Consider the following 13,413-nt stretch of genomic DNA (forward strand, 5'->3'; position numbering starts at 1 on the left):
ATAGGATTCCTCATATTTTCCGCCTTTTTGTGTATTTGTCCGTTGCTAACGATTGATGACACCGTTTGTGAATCCGAATGTCATCGATTGCGTATATTATCTTTAACATAATTAATCCTATCCAAATACGTTAAGGATATTTGTTCTATTTTTTAGGCATATATGTATATATCCCGACAATTAAGATTATTGTTTGGTGTATGTATTTTTCTTGAACAATTGAAAACTTAAAATAATCTAAAACTTTGTTGTCCAATAGTTAATATTTGATTAAAGGAAAGCATGGGACAAAATTGAAAAGCATAAAAGCGAAGGAGGGTAAAATTAAGAAAGTTGAATAGAATAGGCATAATAATAATAAAAGCAAATATTGGTAGGGGAAGGTTCTGATAAAATAATTCATAGCAGGTGGCACGTTTAAACAAAGAGAGCACACACGTCTTCAAAAGAAAAAGGGGATTGACACGTGGAATAGAGAAGGGTCAGGATTTGATTTTAAGAAGAGAAGAGAGCTGGCTTCCACAAAAGGTTTGGTAGTGAGTTGTTCAGGGGATTCCTTCCTTGGGCTGGGTTTCATTGCTCAGCTCACAAACAAACTAAGGAGCGTTTGCTTCGTTTTTGAGAAGTGAAAACAAACAATTTGCAATCATATAAGAGCATTTCGATTCGCTTATAAAATCAAGAGAAAAATTTTATCAAAAAAAAAAAAAAAAATTGATTGGGATAGAATAAAAAAATAATGCATGACTCTTTTTATTTTAGAGATATGATAAAGGCAATATAAATAAAAGTTGTATCTCTCAAATCTCATATCAAATTGGATGAGATAGGCGACTATATTATGATATTCATTTTATTCTAATCTATTTGTAATTTAAGATTAAATGTTATTGGTTTTAAACTTATTTGATAACACAATCTAAAGATTTCATCTAAGTCACAAAATCACTTAGTCTGATAGGTTAAAAAAATTTAAATAAAATTTTAAGTTGAACATTATCAACTACTAGAGATAATATTGTAAAATGTATTATTTTATTCTTATTTTTTTTATCTCTATCCAACATAACAAAATTGAATAATAATTCTGACCTATTTTATTTTTATTTTTATCTTAACTTTTATCTTTATCTTTATCCTTATCAAATATTAAACGCTCTACAAGAGAAGAGTACAAAACAAATTTTGTGGTTTGATTGTCAAAACAATTTTTATGGTCTAAAAATTTGCAAACAAGGGTTCTATATTTTGTGAAATTTATAGTTAGAAGATTCGGGTCAATAAAAATACGTGTAGTTTAGTTAATTTGCATAGTCAAATCTTATATTTGGACAATTTTCAAATTTGTTTAATTTTGGAATAAATAGTCACGATAATAATTTTTTATGGAATAACTGAGTTTGTAAACTGTACAAAACACATAATTTTTGTTTGTAAATTTTTAAACCACATAGACTGTCTTTATAAATTGATCAAATCACAAAATTTATTTTTATATTTCTCTCTAAAACCAATTGTAATAAATGGTGGAGCTAGAAATCACAATTGGAACCAATTTTGGCTCACCAAATATGTATAAAAAAAATTTATACATATTTTTAACATTTGATAGATTTTAAAAAATTGTTGGTAAGAGTGTTTTTAAGAGACTTTTTTTTGCTAGGCTTAGTTAAACTTGGAGGAGTGTATGGCAAAATCTAACTCTGAGAGTCTTTTAGTTCATTTTCAAATCACTATGGTCTTTATTTTCTTCTCCTCTCATAGTTCGCTTATTATTTCATTTTTTTATTAGAGTGTCTCCAATGGACTTTTTTTGTTGAGTTCTTAAGTTAAATTTTGAGGAATTTTGGTTAAAAACCAACTCCAATAGACTCTTAGTCACTCTTCAGAAAATCTTGTCAGACATAGTCAAAAATTCAATCGTTACCATGATTTTGTCTGATCCTGAAAATCACAGGTCCAGTGAGCTTGAGGAATACTAGGTTCCAATATCTAGACACACATTCACTTATCAATAAGTGACACATAATGCAACCGCTCTTCAACTCATAACTATTTTTTACAGTCCAATCACGGTATAAATAAATATAAGCTTAATTCAAAGTACATAAGTTTGTCCATTCCATTAAACTTATATTTTTTTTTGGTAGAAAAGGAAAAGAAAAACGAACAACAACAAACTACCCATGAATTAGCTTAGGGAAGCTAACCCCAATCCTATCTTCTAAGAGAAGATGAGGGATGAAACTAGGGGAAACGGGAAGGGTAGTAACGTCTAACGTCCCTTCATGGCCCGCCGCCGCCAAGCGATCAGCAACACGATTCTGCTCTCTAAAAATGTGTCTGAACTCTACGAACTCAAAGTAGGAGCAAAGCCTTATAATAGCTTTGATGAGGTTGCGACTGTTAAGACCCATAGAATGATTCTCAGAAATCATTTTGATTGCTTCCAAATTATCAGACTCCACAGAGAGCCTCTTAACACCCAGCCTTTTAGCAAGATTGATTCCAGTAAGAATAGCCCAGAGCTCCGCAGAAAAGGAAGAATCCAACCCTAAATTCTGGGAGAACCCAGAAAGCCAGGCGCCCCCTGCATCTCTAAGCACATCTCCAGCCGCAATCTTACCGTTACTGAGGCAGGAACCATCAGTATTCAGCTTCACAACCCCCTCTCTTGGCCTGCTCCATCCCACGAGATGGACATCACAACACTGAGAGGCTCTGGCAAGGGACTCTCCTTTGAAACTATCGATAATAGAGAAAAGTTTTTTCGAGAAGAAATCAGCTAAGTTTGTCATAAAAACAGTTTTATCTCCAAAAATCTCCTCGTTTCTCCATTTCCAAACTTGGTGACAGATAATAGCAAAGAAAATGTCACCATGCTTCATGTATGAAAGCAACTTTCCTCTAACACCATCAGAGAACCAGTCGACCTCAGAATGTGCCATGAAGGAATAGAAAATATGGTGTGTGAGAATTTTCCTCCAAACCTCTTTACTATTAGAGCAATCTCTAAGAGCATGGCACAAAGTCTCAACATGGCCTCTGCATCTACTGCAAGCTCTAGAATCAGCCAAGTGCCTTCTGTGCCTATCCGAATTAGTAAGAAGCCTGTCCTTAACGCCCAGCCACAGGAAACTCCTAATACGGAAAGGAACTTTAAGGGTCCAAATCGGCTTCCACACATCCGAGGGAGGATCAGATCTAAAGAGAGAGAAAGCTTCAAAGGCCGATTTGCAAGAATAAACTCCATTGTTAGTCAGCGCCCAACAGTGCCTATCCAAGTCTTCCTCTTGATTACTCACCTTCACTCCCCGCATTCTAAGGAGAGTCTCAAGGCTAAAGAAAGTATCAAACTTTGACCAGATCTAGTCCCCTTCCGAGTCAACCACATCGACAATCCTCCAGTTGCGTATATCACTAGGCGGGGGGGGAAGAACACACCTCAATTAACGGTTTATCCCCAATCCAGTTATCAAACCAGAAACTAATGGACTTACCATTCCCCACCTCCAGGCCAACTCCCGAGCAGAACTCATCAAACACAGCACTAAGTCCTTTCCAGAGGAAGGAACAATTAGCAACTCTCTCTTTCGGGCCCCCGAAGATTTTATCTTTCCGATACTTACCACAAAGGAGGCGAACCCAAAGAGAGGAGGGGTTTTGCCACATACGCCAAAGGAGTTTCATTAATAAAACTTTATTATTGTCATTTGCTTTCCTAATACCCAGACCCCCAGAATCTTTAGGCTGGCAAACCTCACTCCAAGGCACAAGATGGATCTTCCTGCCCTCCGCAGCTTCCCCCCACAGGAACCTACGGTTAATCTTGTCAAGATCATTAAGCACAGGATCTGGAAGCTTACAAGCCTGCATGATGTGATTGGGAGCAGCACAATTAACAGATTGAATTAACGTGAGGCGGCCAGTGAGAGACAGAGTCTCTTTGAAGGAGCCTTTAGACACACGCTCACTGTGGAGGGGAACGCCCAGATACTTCCCAAGAGAATCAGTAAGAGGAATACCTGAGAGATCACTTAATCTCTTACAGACTCTCTGATTCATATTCTTAGAGCACATCATCCTAGATTTCTGGATATTAAGCTTCTGCCCAGAGGCCGAACAAAAACAATCTAGAATATCCATAATGACTCTTAACTGCTCCTCATTACCCTCAAGAAAGATAAGGACATCATCTGCAAAGAATAAGTGAGTCACCTGGGGACAGAAGCTGTTGATCGCCACAGGGTGGAAACTCCCATTATCAATCGCATCCTGAATCAGGTGAGAGAGCCTCTCCATAGCAATAACAAAAAGGAAAGGGCTCATAGGATCCCCCTGATGGATTCCTCTGCCCGGGGAAAATTCCTCCGACATATCCCCATTGACCATAACTTGAAACACAGGAGAAGAAATCCATACCTTAATTAAACTTCTCCAGCTGTCCGGGATTCTAGCTCTCTCAAGGCTCTCCATCAAGAAATCCCAATTAATTCGATCATAGGCCTTCTCTAAATCCAGCTTCAGAGCCACAATGCCTTTCCTCCCCTTCCTAATCTTCATCGTGTGGACCATCTCTTGGGCGATCACCACATTATCCATCATTTGTCTACCAGGCACAAAGCTACCCTGATTCTAACAAATGATCGCAGGAAGAATGCCACGGATTCTATTAGCCACAATCTTTGTAACAGTTTTGTAAAGAACATTACAAAGACTGATAGGTCTCATATGCAAAAAGGAAGAAGGCTTATCAATCTTATGAATCAGAACCAGGAGGGTTCTATTAACCAGCTCAATATCCTTCGAACCACTGAACACCCCGAAGACAAAATTATAGATGCCTTCCTTCACGACATCCCAATGCTTATGGTAAAAGCCCGCCGGAAGACCATCAATCCCAGGAGCTTTAGAAGCCCCAATGCTGAAGATAGCTTGGTCAATCTCTTTTCGGGAAATAGGTTGAAAGGCCTCCTGACTACAATCCTCACTGATTAAAGGAAATGTAGCAATAGAGTGAGCCCTCTCCAAAAGAACAGGTTCCTCTTTGAACAGCTCTCTGAGTTCCGAATAACCTCATCTTCATAAACCCAATCACCATTAGAATCCTTAATAGCCTCAATTCTATTTCTCTGCCTTCTGATCAGGGTAGAGAGATGGAAGTATTTGGTATTATGATCCCCATCTCTAATCCAGGACTTCCGAGACTTCTGGAACCAAAGGAACTCCTCCTGCCTAAGCACAGCCTCTAGCTCCTTCTGAAGGGTTCTGAGGAGGCCCTCAAGGCTATGATCAAACCTCCCCTCCAACCTGCGTTGAATGCCCTCCATCCTCTTTAATAACTTGTTCTTCCTTCTGATAATATGCCCAAACACATTCCTATTCCACCCCTGCACCTTATTCCTGAACCCTTCAGCAGCTTGCAGTACATACGAATGAGGTCTCCAACTCTCATGAACGAACTCTTTAAACTTAGGATGGGACTCCCAAGCCAACTGATACCGGAACGGTCTCTTACCCCTAGGATGCTTACCTCTCAAAAGTCTAAACAAAATAGGACAATGATCCGAATGACGGAACGGGAGGTTCAACACAGAGCACTCGGGGAAGGAAGTTAGAGCTAAAACATTTGCGTAGACTTTGTCCAATCGAACAAAAGTATTATTACGCTTCCAAGTGAATTTATGACCAGAAGCCCCCAGATCGGAAAGCCCACATAAATCCATACTATTCTTGTGATGCAAACAACGATTAACATAATGATTGGATCCCCCTCTCTGATCACTCATAAAGGCGATATCATTAAAGTCACCCGCCACAAACCAGGGCTCCGAAATGCTGACACTCATAAAATAGAGAACCTCCCAGAGCTGTTTTCGATTAGACAAGATAGGGTCAGCATACACAAGGGTAATCAAAAAGGGAGTATTGCCGGAAATACTCACTTTACAATGAATGAACTGCTTATCCATGCTAAGAATATCAAAATGAATCCGATCTGGCCTCCAAAAAAGCCAAATCCCCCCAGTCCGGCCAGTTGCCTCCGATCTAACACAGTGCTAGTTCTTAAACTTCTTAACCACCCCATCTGCTTTCTCACCACTAATCTTAGTTTCCAAAAGAGCAAAACAAGATGGATTAAACTGCTTAATAAGATCATTAATATGGATACGGGTAGCCTTGCTAGCCGCACCCCTAACATTCCAAAATAACAAATCCATAGAAAGGAGGACAACTGACCACACCCCTACCCTAAGCCAGGTATTTACTAGGGGCTCCTAAGAGCCTTACCGAGGTACCCCCAGGCCCCCTCTTATCTGGAAACGCCAAAGTGTTAAGGCCACTTTTTTGTTTTCCTTTAAGCTTTTTCATATTAGTTTTGTTAACTCCCATAGATTTCCCAATCCCAGGATCAATACCAGGAACAGGAATACTAACCTCATTTGATTTCTTTATCCTTCTAGCTGCAAGGGTCAGGGTCCCCCCCTGGGCTTCATCCTTAGAGACAAAAAGCGGGTTCACAGATTCAACCACCTTCTCGACTGGATCTACAGACTCCAATCCTGGAATACTCTCATCCATATGATTCTCATCTTGGTCCGACTCTTAAACTTCCTCAATCATCAGAGCCCCAAATCTGGACCCAGGCAAGGCTACTGAAGAAACCCCAGCCTCCTTTCTAGCTTTGAGGACAGGCTTCTCCTTGACATTTGGAATAACAGTAGCTTTAGGAGAAAGGGACTTAGAATTTGTGTTGATATCAGGAGGACGATTGTGAACCACTGCAGGTTGATTCCTACGTCTAGCGGGCCTCTTTGCCACCATCCAGGGACCAAAGTTCCCTTCATACCCCTGGTTCCCTCCAGTAATCCGCACACTACTCTCAACCCTCTCTATAACAACCCTCTCCCTTTTAGGGCAACCCTCCTGAGAATGACCATACATGCCACAATCATAACAGATGTTATGTAAACCTTCATACTCAATAAAGAACACTTTATCCTGAACACAGAACTTTGAAAGTAAAGGTTTAGCCAGATCAACATCTATACATACCCTAGCAAACTTACCCCTAATGGCCCCAATTGTAGTCTTGTCCACATGGTGGACCTTACCAACCAAACCTCCTATTTTACTCAGAAAGTTTTCACTGTAGTACTCAATGGGAAGGCCCGGGAATCTTACCCAAGTCAAGATCCTGTTAACCGAACAGTCGTGAGGATTAAAATTAGGAACCAAGGCCTTAAGGCCAAAACATGATTGGAAATGATATATGGGCCTCCCTTGATAACCGAATTATAATCCTCAACCCTGGTAAATTTAATGACATAGTAGTCATTTTTCAGGTCAGTAATACTGACTTTACCTTTCCTTGCCCACTGCGCTTGTATTCTTTGGGCAAAATAGTTAAAACTAATTCGCTTACCCAGGACAGTAACAATCAAAGACACCTTCCACTTCTCTCTAAGCTCACGCTTCTCTGCAGCGGAAAGTCTAATGACCGGACAGAGAGGATCCTCCTGGCCATTATCTTCCTCATCAGAATCCGAGAACATATCATCAGAATCTCCCACCATTAAAACTTCCTCTAAAACCGGCTCTTCCTCAGCCACCCCCATGACCGTGTCCTTCCAAGAGTTTTTACCAATCTCGCTCATCTGAACCCTAGGTCTGGGGGAGACCGTCTTCCCATGAGCTACTCCTACAACACCCACCCTTCCCGAATTATTAGAAACATCCAGACCTGAGGCAGCCTGCCTCCCCGTCGTAGCCCCTGCATGCCCCTCACAGCCCGGAGGAGAGGATCCCGCGCAAGGCACTGCGCCGACAGCCCCAGCCCACTGCCCGATCGAGGAGCCGGCAGCGCCTGGGCAGTGCCCGGCACTATCGGTGCATAGCCCTGCGCCAGGCACCCCCCGCCCCACTTCTCCCCCCGAGATTGGGGGAGCCTTACCCCCGGCATCAGAAAACCCAGCCGCCCGTATCTCCCATTGATCCGCACCCAGCCGCGACAACCTTGCCGAATCTGCCGCCTGTGGATCGCAAAGATCCGTCCCCAGCCGCACGGGCGGCGCCCGCGAGAACCCTGCCGACGCACCATCCATGCCCACGAGATCCCTACCGATGCCCCTGGATTCCTCTGCCTCCACCCCGCCAAGCGCCCCGCCCCGATCTACACCAGGTGCACGCTCGCCGCCAACAAAACCTGCCTCACCCTTCTCGCCCCAAACCACCAGGCCGCCGCCTCCTTCCTTGCCGCAAATCCCCTCCAGATCTGACCCCCCCTCGCCGGCCACAGCCCCCCTCTCCCTAGATCTATCCCTAACATGCTTTACCATGAATCCTATCCGAGAGAGAGAGAGAGAGAGAGAGAGAGGAGATAGATCTAAAAGAGAGAAATAGATCTGAGAGAGAGAGGGGATAGATCTAAAAGAGAGAAAAAATATCTAAAAGAGAGAAATAGATCTGAGAGAGAGAAGATAGATCTCAAAATTCTCCATCTTCATAAAAATTCTTCACCATGACAACAGATCTGAGAGAGAGAAGACAGATCTGAAAAAGAGAGAAAGATCTAAAAGAGAAAAGATAGATCTCAAAATTCTCCATCTTTATCCCATTAAACTTATATTACAATATTACAATTTTTATTTATTGATTATAATCATCCTTCAATCTTTTTTTAAATTGATTTAGACATTCGCACGGATGAGAACACAACAACAACTCTCTTTTAATTTTGCTTTTGAACGGTCATGAATTAACAAATGGACTTGCAAGATTCTAAGAGTATGCATATTGGCACTTTTTTGAAAGATGGAAATAGGAAAAAAGAGAATAAAAAAGAAAAGCATTGACTTAATATTGTAAAAGCTGTCTAAACTAATATACATATGTTTTTTTCTTATTAATGTTAATAAAATTCAAAATTGGAAGCTTCTTCCTTCATACGCTCCTCTGTCATCCAAATCCAATTTTCATTACTCAAATTCTTTTTCTTTTATTTTATATAATAGATTACTATTTTATTTTCTTGTTCTAACGACTCTATGTTTAGCAATAAGACAAACAATGGCCAAACCACCCTAAATTTGTTTCTGAAAAATATATATTCTTTTTCTTTTTTTCTTCTTGAAAAAAATTTGGGAGCCACCCCTGGGCCTGGGCCCGTCATTGAAGACAAGAGTTTAGCATAGATTTTAGGGTAAAATACATTAATATCAGAATTAAGTAAAATACTACAACTGAGTCATATCTTATTCTTTGGCTGAGCTTTCAGTTTGGTCACATAGACCTCTTGATTTTCTGCTTGATGCGTGGTATTTTGATGTTTCTTTTTAAATGATATTTTTACCAAATTTCAAAAAAAAAAAATCATATTACCAAACTTAATTCTTAATATGTCATTATTCTCTATATATATTGATTTTACACTATAATTTAAATTTTCTAGATTCCAATTCATAAATCATAAATTCTAAAAAATATATTTTAGACTTCTAATCTATAAATTCCAATTCTTAAAATATATTAAGAATATTGATTTTACTAGTTTGACATAATCCAAAACTATGACTTGACATAGTTGTAAATAGTTTTTAAAAGATGAATTTCTGTGTAATTTGCCCTAGATTTTATTTGGGGGGAATTACATACAAATTCACTTTTAAAAAACTATCTACAATTCTATCAAGTCATAATTTTGAATTATATCAAATTAATAAAATCATTACTTTTAATATATTTTAAGGATTATAGTTTATAAATTAGGAGTTTAAAATATATTGTCTAGGGTTTAGGATTTATGAATTTGGATTTAGAATTTTTAAATTAGAGTGTAAAAGCATACTTTATTTGTTATATATAAAAAATAGTGACATATTATTTTTTAAATCACTCCATTTTGAGATAAATAGCTACGACAATTATTTTTTATGTAATGAACGAGTTTGTAAATTGCACAAAATGCAAAACCCATATTTACAAACTTTTAACAACATGGACTACCTTTGAAAAAACTACAAAGTTCATTTTTATATTTTTTTCTCCAAAATTTATAATAATACCTATCACTATTTTATGTTCCATATTTAAATATTAAGTTTTGATTGTATGAATTAAACTGTATCTAGTCATAATAATATAGAAATAGACATTACAATATGAAATAAAATGCATATAATTAAATTAATATTGACAAACATTAAGAATTACATGATTTTTTTTTTTACATGAAAGCTTGAGACGCGATTAAGTGGCTAGACATTCCAATTAGGTTGACACCCCTAACACACCAAATCAACCCGAAATATTATTAAAAAAAAGGAGAATTACAAAGGGAGGAGAAAAGAAATAAAAGAATAACCAAAGAAAAGAAAATTAAGGGAAGTGAACATGTGCAACATTACATAAATCGTCAAACACAAATGATTGACAAAACTGAGGAGCTGATTGCCACCAAGTAAGAGCGGAGGCAGATTTACCAAAACTGGCTAGCCGATCCGCCGCCTGATTGCCCTCTCTGTAGATATGAGTGATTCTGCAATTCATATTTGAAAATATAGATAAACACTGAAGTCAGTCTTGTCTAATTGTCCAGGGTACCGTGGAAGACTTTCCGTTTAGCATTGCAACCACGTAAGAAGAATCATATTCAATCCCAAGGTTGTGCCACCCTCGTTCCCAGGCCGATTCTACCGTGAAAATAATAGCAGTCAGCTCGGCAATATGCGCGTAGGTGCTAGAAAGTTTAAAAGCATAGCAGCTAGTTACAAAACCTTGGAAATTTCTGAAAATCCCCCCGGCTCCATCGATTCCAGACGCTTCGTCCACCGCACCATCGGTATTTACCTTCATCCAACCCGACGGCGGCGGACACCAGCGCACGATGATCGGATCCGGCAGAAGCCTAGCACAGGTCGGCAAAGCAACATGCCATTTTGGCTCTTGAATGTAAAAGTAAAGCCGATTTTGAAGAATTTGGATTAAAGGGAGATCATTTTCGAGAATAACATATTCCTGATATACCAAATGTACCAAATAGCAGTTACAGCAGCCAGATTCCACCCTTTTCTCATAGATGAGTGTAAACGGACAGATCTAATGTCCCGGAATAAATTCTCGAAGGTCAGAACACTACTACGGTGTATACCAAAGACAGTAAAAACAACATTCCAGAGTCTATTCGACACCAGGCACGTGACAAAAAGGTGATCAATAGATTCAATATGAAATTTACACAGTTCACATCTCGAGGCCAGAGAGAAGCCACATACTTGTAAATTGGATTGAACCGTAATTTTCCTATGAATCACTAACCAGCAGGTGACTGATCGCCGAGGTGGCACAAAAGCATTCCAAAGGAATTTATTCCACTCAATCGGAGTATTGTCGTTGAAGGAGCTGTAATAACCTTTGGCTGTAAACAAGCCTGGCATAGACGGCTTCCAAAGGCATGTGTCAGTTTCGTTCTGACTACAAGAAACCCATAGAATGTTCAATTGGACAAGATCAGGGAGTCGATGCAGGTTAGTCCAAATGTCGTTGGCTCTGAACGTGTGAAGTGGCTCATAAAGCTTTCACTGAATTTTGGTCGGAATGCCGAGCTGATTAGCAACCGTCGGCGAGATCCATGAGTCCGTCCAGAAGTTCAACTCAGAATTGTCACCAAACCACCAAGTCACGTCCAAACTGATTTGATAAAAAAATTGGTCTAACAGAGGTCCAAACCGAGGAGTTTGAAATATAGTGCTTAGGCATACCTGATGGATAAAGGAAACGATTTCGAAGCAATGTAGGGGTGAAACCATTGCTTTGAATCAAGTCCCGACTGAACTTACCAAGAAGTGATTTATTAAACAGGTCGATATCCTTGATTCCAAGCCCCCCGAATTCGTTCAATTGACAACATTTCTTCCACTTGATAGTGAAAAGCTTTCGCTGGTCCTTGTCCCTAATCCAGAGGAAGTTTCTGAGAGCTTTATCAATCTTTAAGATAAGAGAAGCTGTCCACTTGTAAATTATAAATGAATGAATGAGAGCACCGGTTAAAACAGATTTGATCAGGGTCAGCTGACCAGCTAAAGAGAGCGTCCGCCCCCTCCAAATACTAAATTTAGCAAGGAACCGATCCATCAACGGTTGCAAAAAATGGACCTTTGCCGCCCCCTGAAAAATAGGAACCCCAAGATAACTGAACGGCAGCCGATGTACACGGATACCCACGATACCAATAAACCTATTCTTGCGCTGGATACTGATACTGCTCCCAAAATAAATTTCAGATTTATCCCAGTTAACCGATTGGCTTGAGATGGTAGCGTAAAAATTGAAAAGCTCCTTGATACATTTCATTTTTTTAGAGTTACCCTGCCAAAAATTAGCATATCGTCTGCATAGAGAAGAATTGTGATATACCATGGGTTGATATTTTCCTTCACTCACCAGTTTAGCCAGCCACCGACTAAAGAAATCCTCGGCAATACCAAATAAAATTGGAGAAAGAGGGTTCCTCTGACGAACTCCACATGAACAGCTAAAATATCTCTTGCTTCCTCCTCTAAAAGCAATGGAGATACGAGCTGAACGAAGAATCTCCAAAATCCATCCTCTAAATTGCAAAGAGAAGCCAAAGGAATCTAGGACAGCCAGAATGAAATTCTAGTCAAGGGTGTCAAAGGCTTTCCTGATATCAATCTTCAGGGCCATCTTTCCGCCAAAGAAATTTTTATTTAACATATTTACCCCTTCAGAGGCCGCTGCAATGCAATGATGAATACTTCTACCAGAGATGAAACCGAATTGGTTATCCGAGACAATACGAGAGGCAATAGGGACTAATCTATTAGCAAGGACCTTTGAAATTATCTTATAATTAAAATTGCTTATGGCAATAGGTCGAAAATGCTGAATTTCATTGGCACCAGCAACTTTGGGAAGAAGAGTCATAATACTAGAATTCATACCTGGAAGCATACAACTTGAATCAATGAAACTCTGAACCATCTTACAAACATCTGTACCAATCACATCCCAGAAGTGCTGATAAAAGGACCCCCCACAACCATCAGGACCCGATGAACTATCACGGCTAAGGCTGAAAATCGCAGCACGGACGTCCTCTACCAAGGGCCAACGCGTGAGCTGATCATTGTCCGCTGAGGTAACCGAGCTAGGAATAACCACATAAATAGAAGCCTGATCGATATAGAGCATGTTGCTAGTAAAAAGAGTGGGGTAGTATTCCGCAACATGTTGAGAAATGATATTCTCGTCTTCGACCAAAACTCCGTTAATGATAAGAGAATCCATTGATGATTGGATTTTCCTACCTTTAGAAGAACGGTGAAAGAAGTTTGAATTCTGATCCCCCTCCTCAAGCCATTTTTCTCTGCTTTTATCATGGAGAAGCAGTTC

This window comes from Euphorbia lathyris, chromosome 5, assembly GCF_963576675.1.
Source record: "Euphorbia lathyris chromosome 5, ddEupLath1.1, whole genome shotgun sequence".
NCBI classification, from domain to species: Eukaryota; Viridiplantae; Streptophyta; class Magnoliopsida; order Malpighiales; family Euphorbiaceae; genus Euphorbia; species Euphorbia lathyris.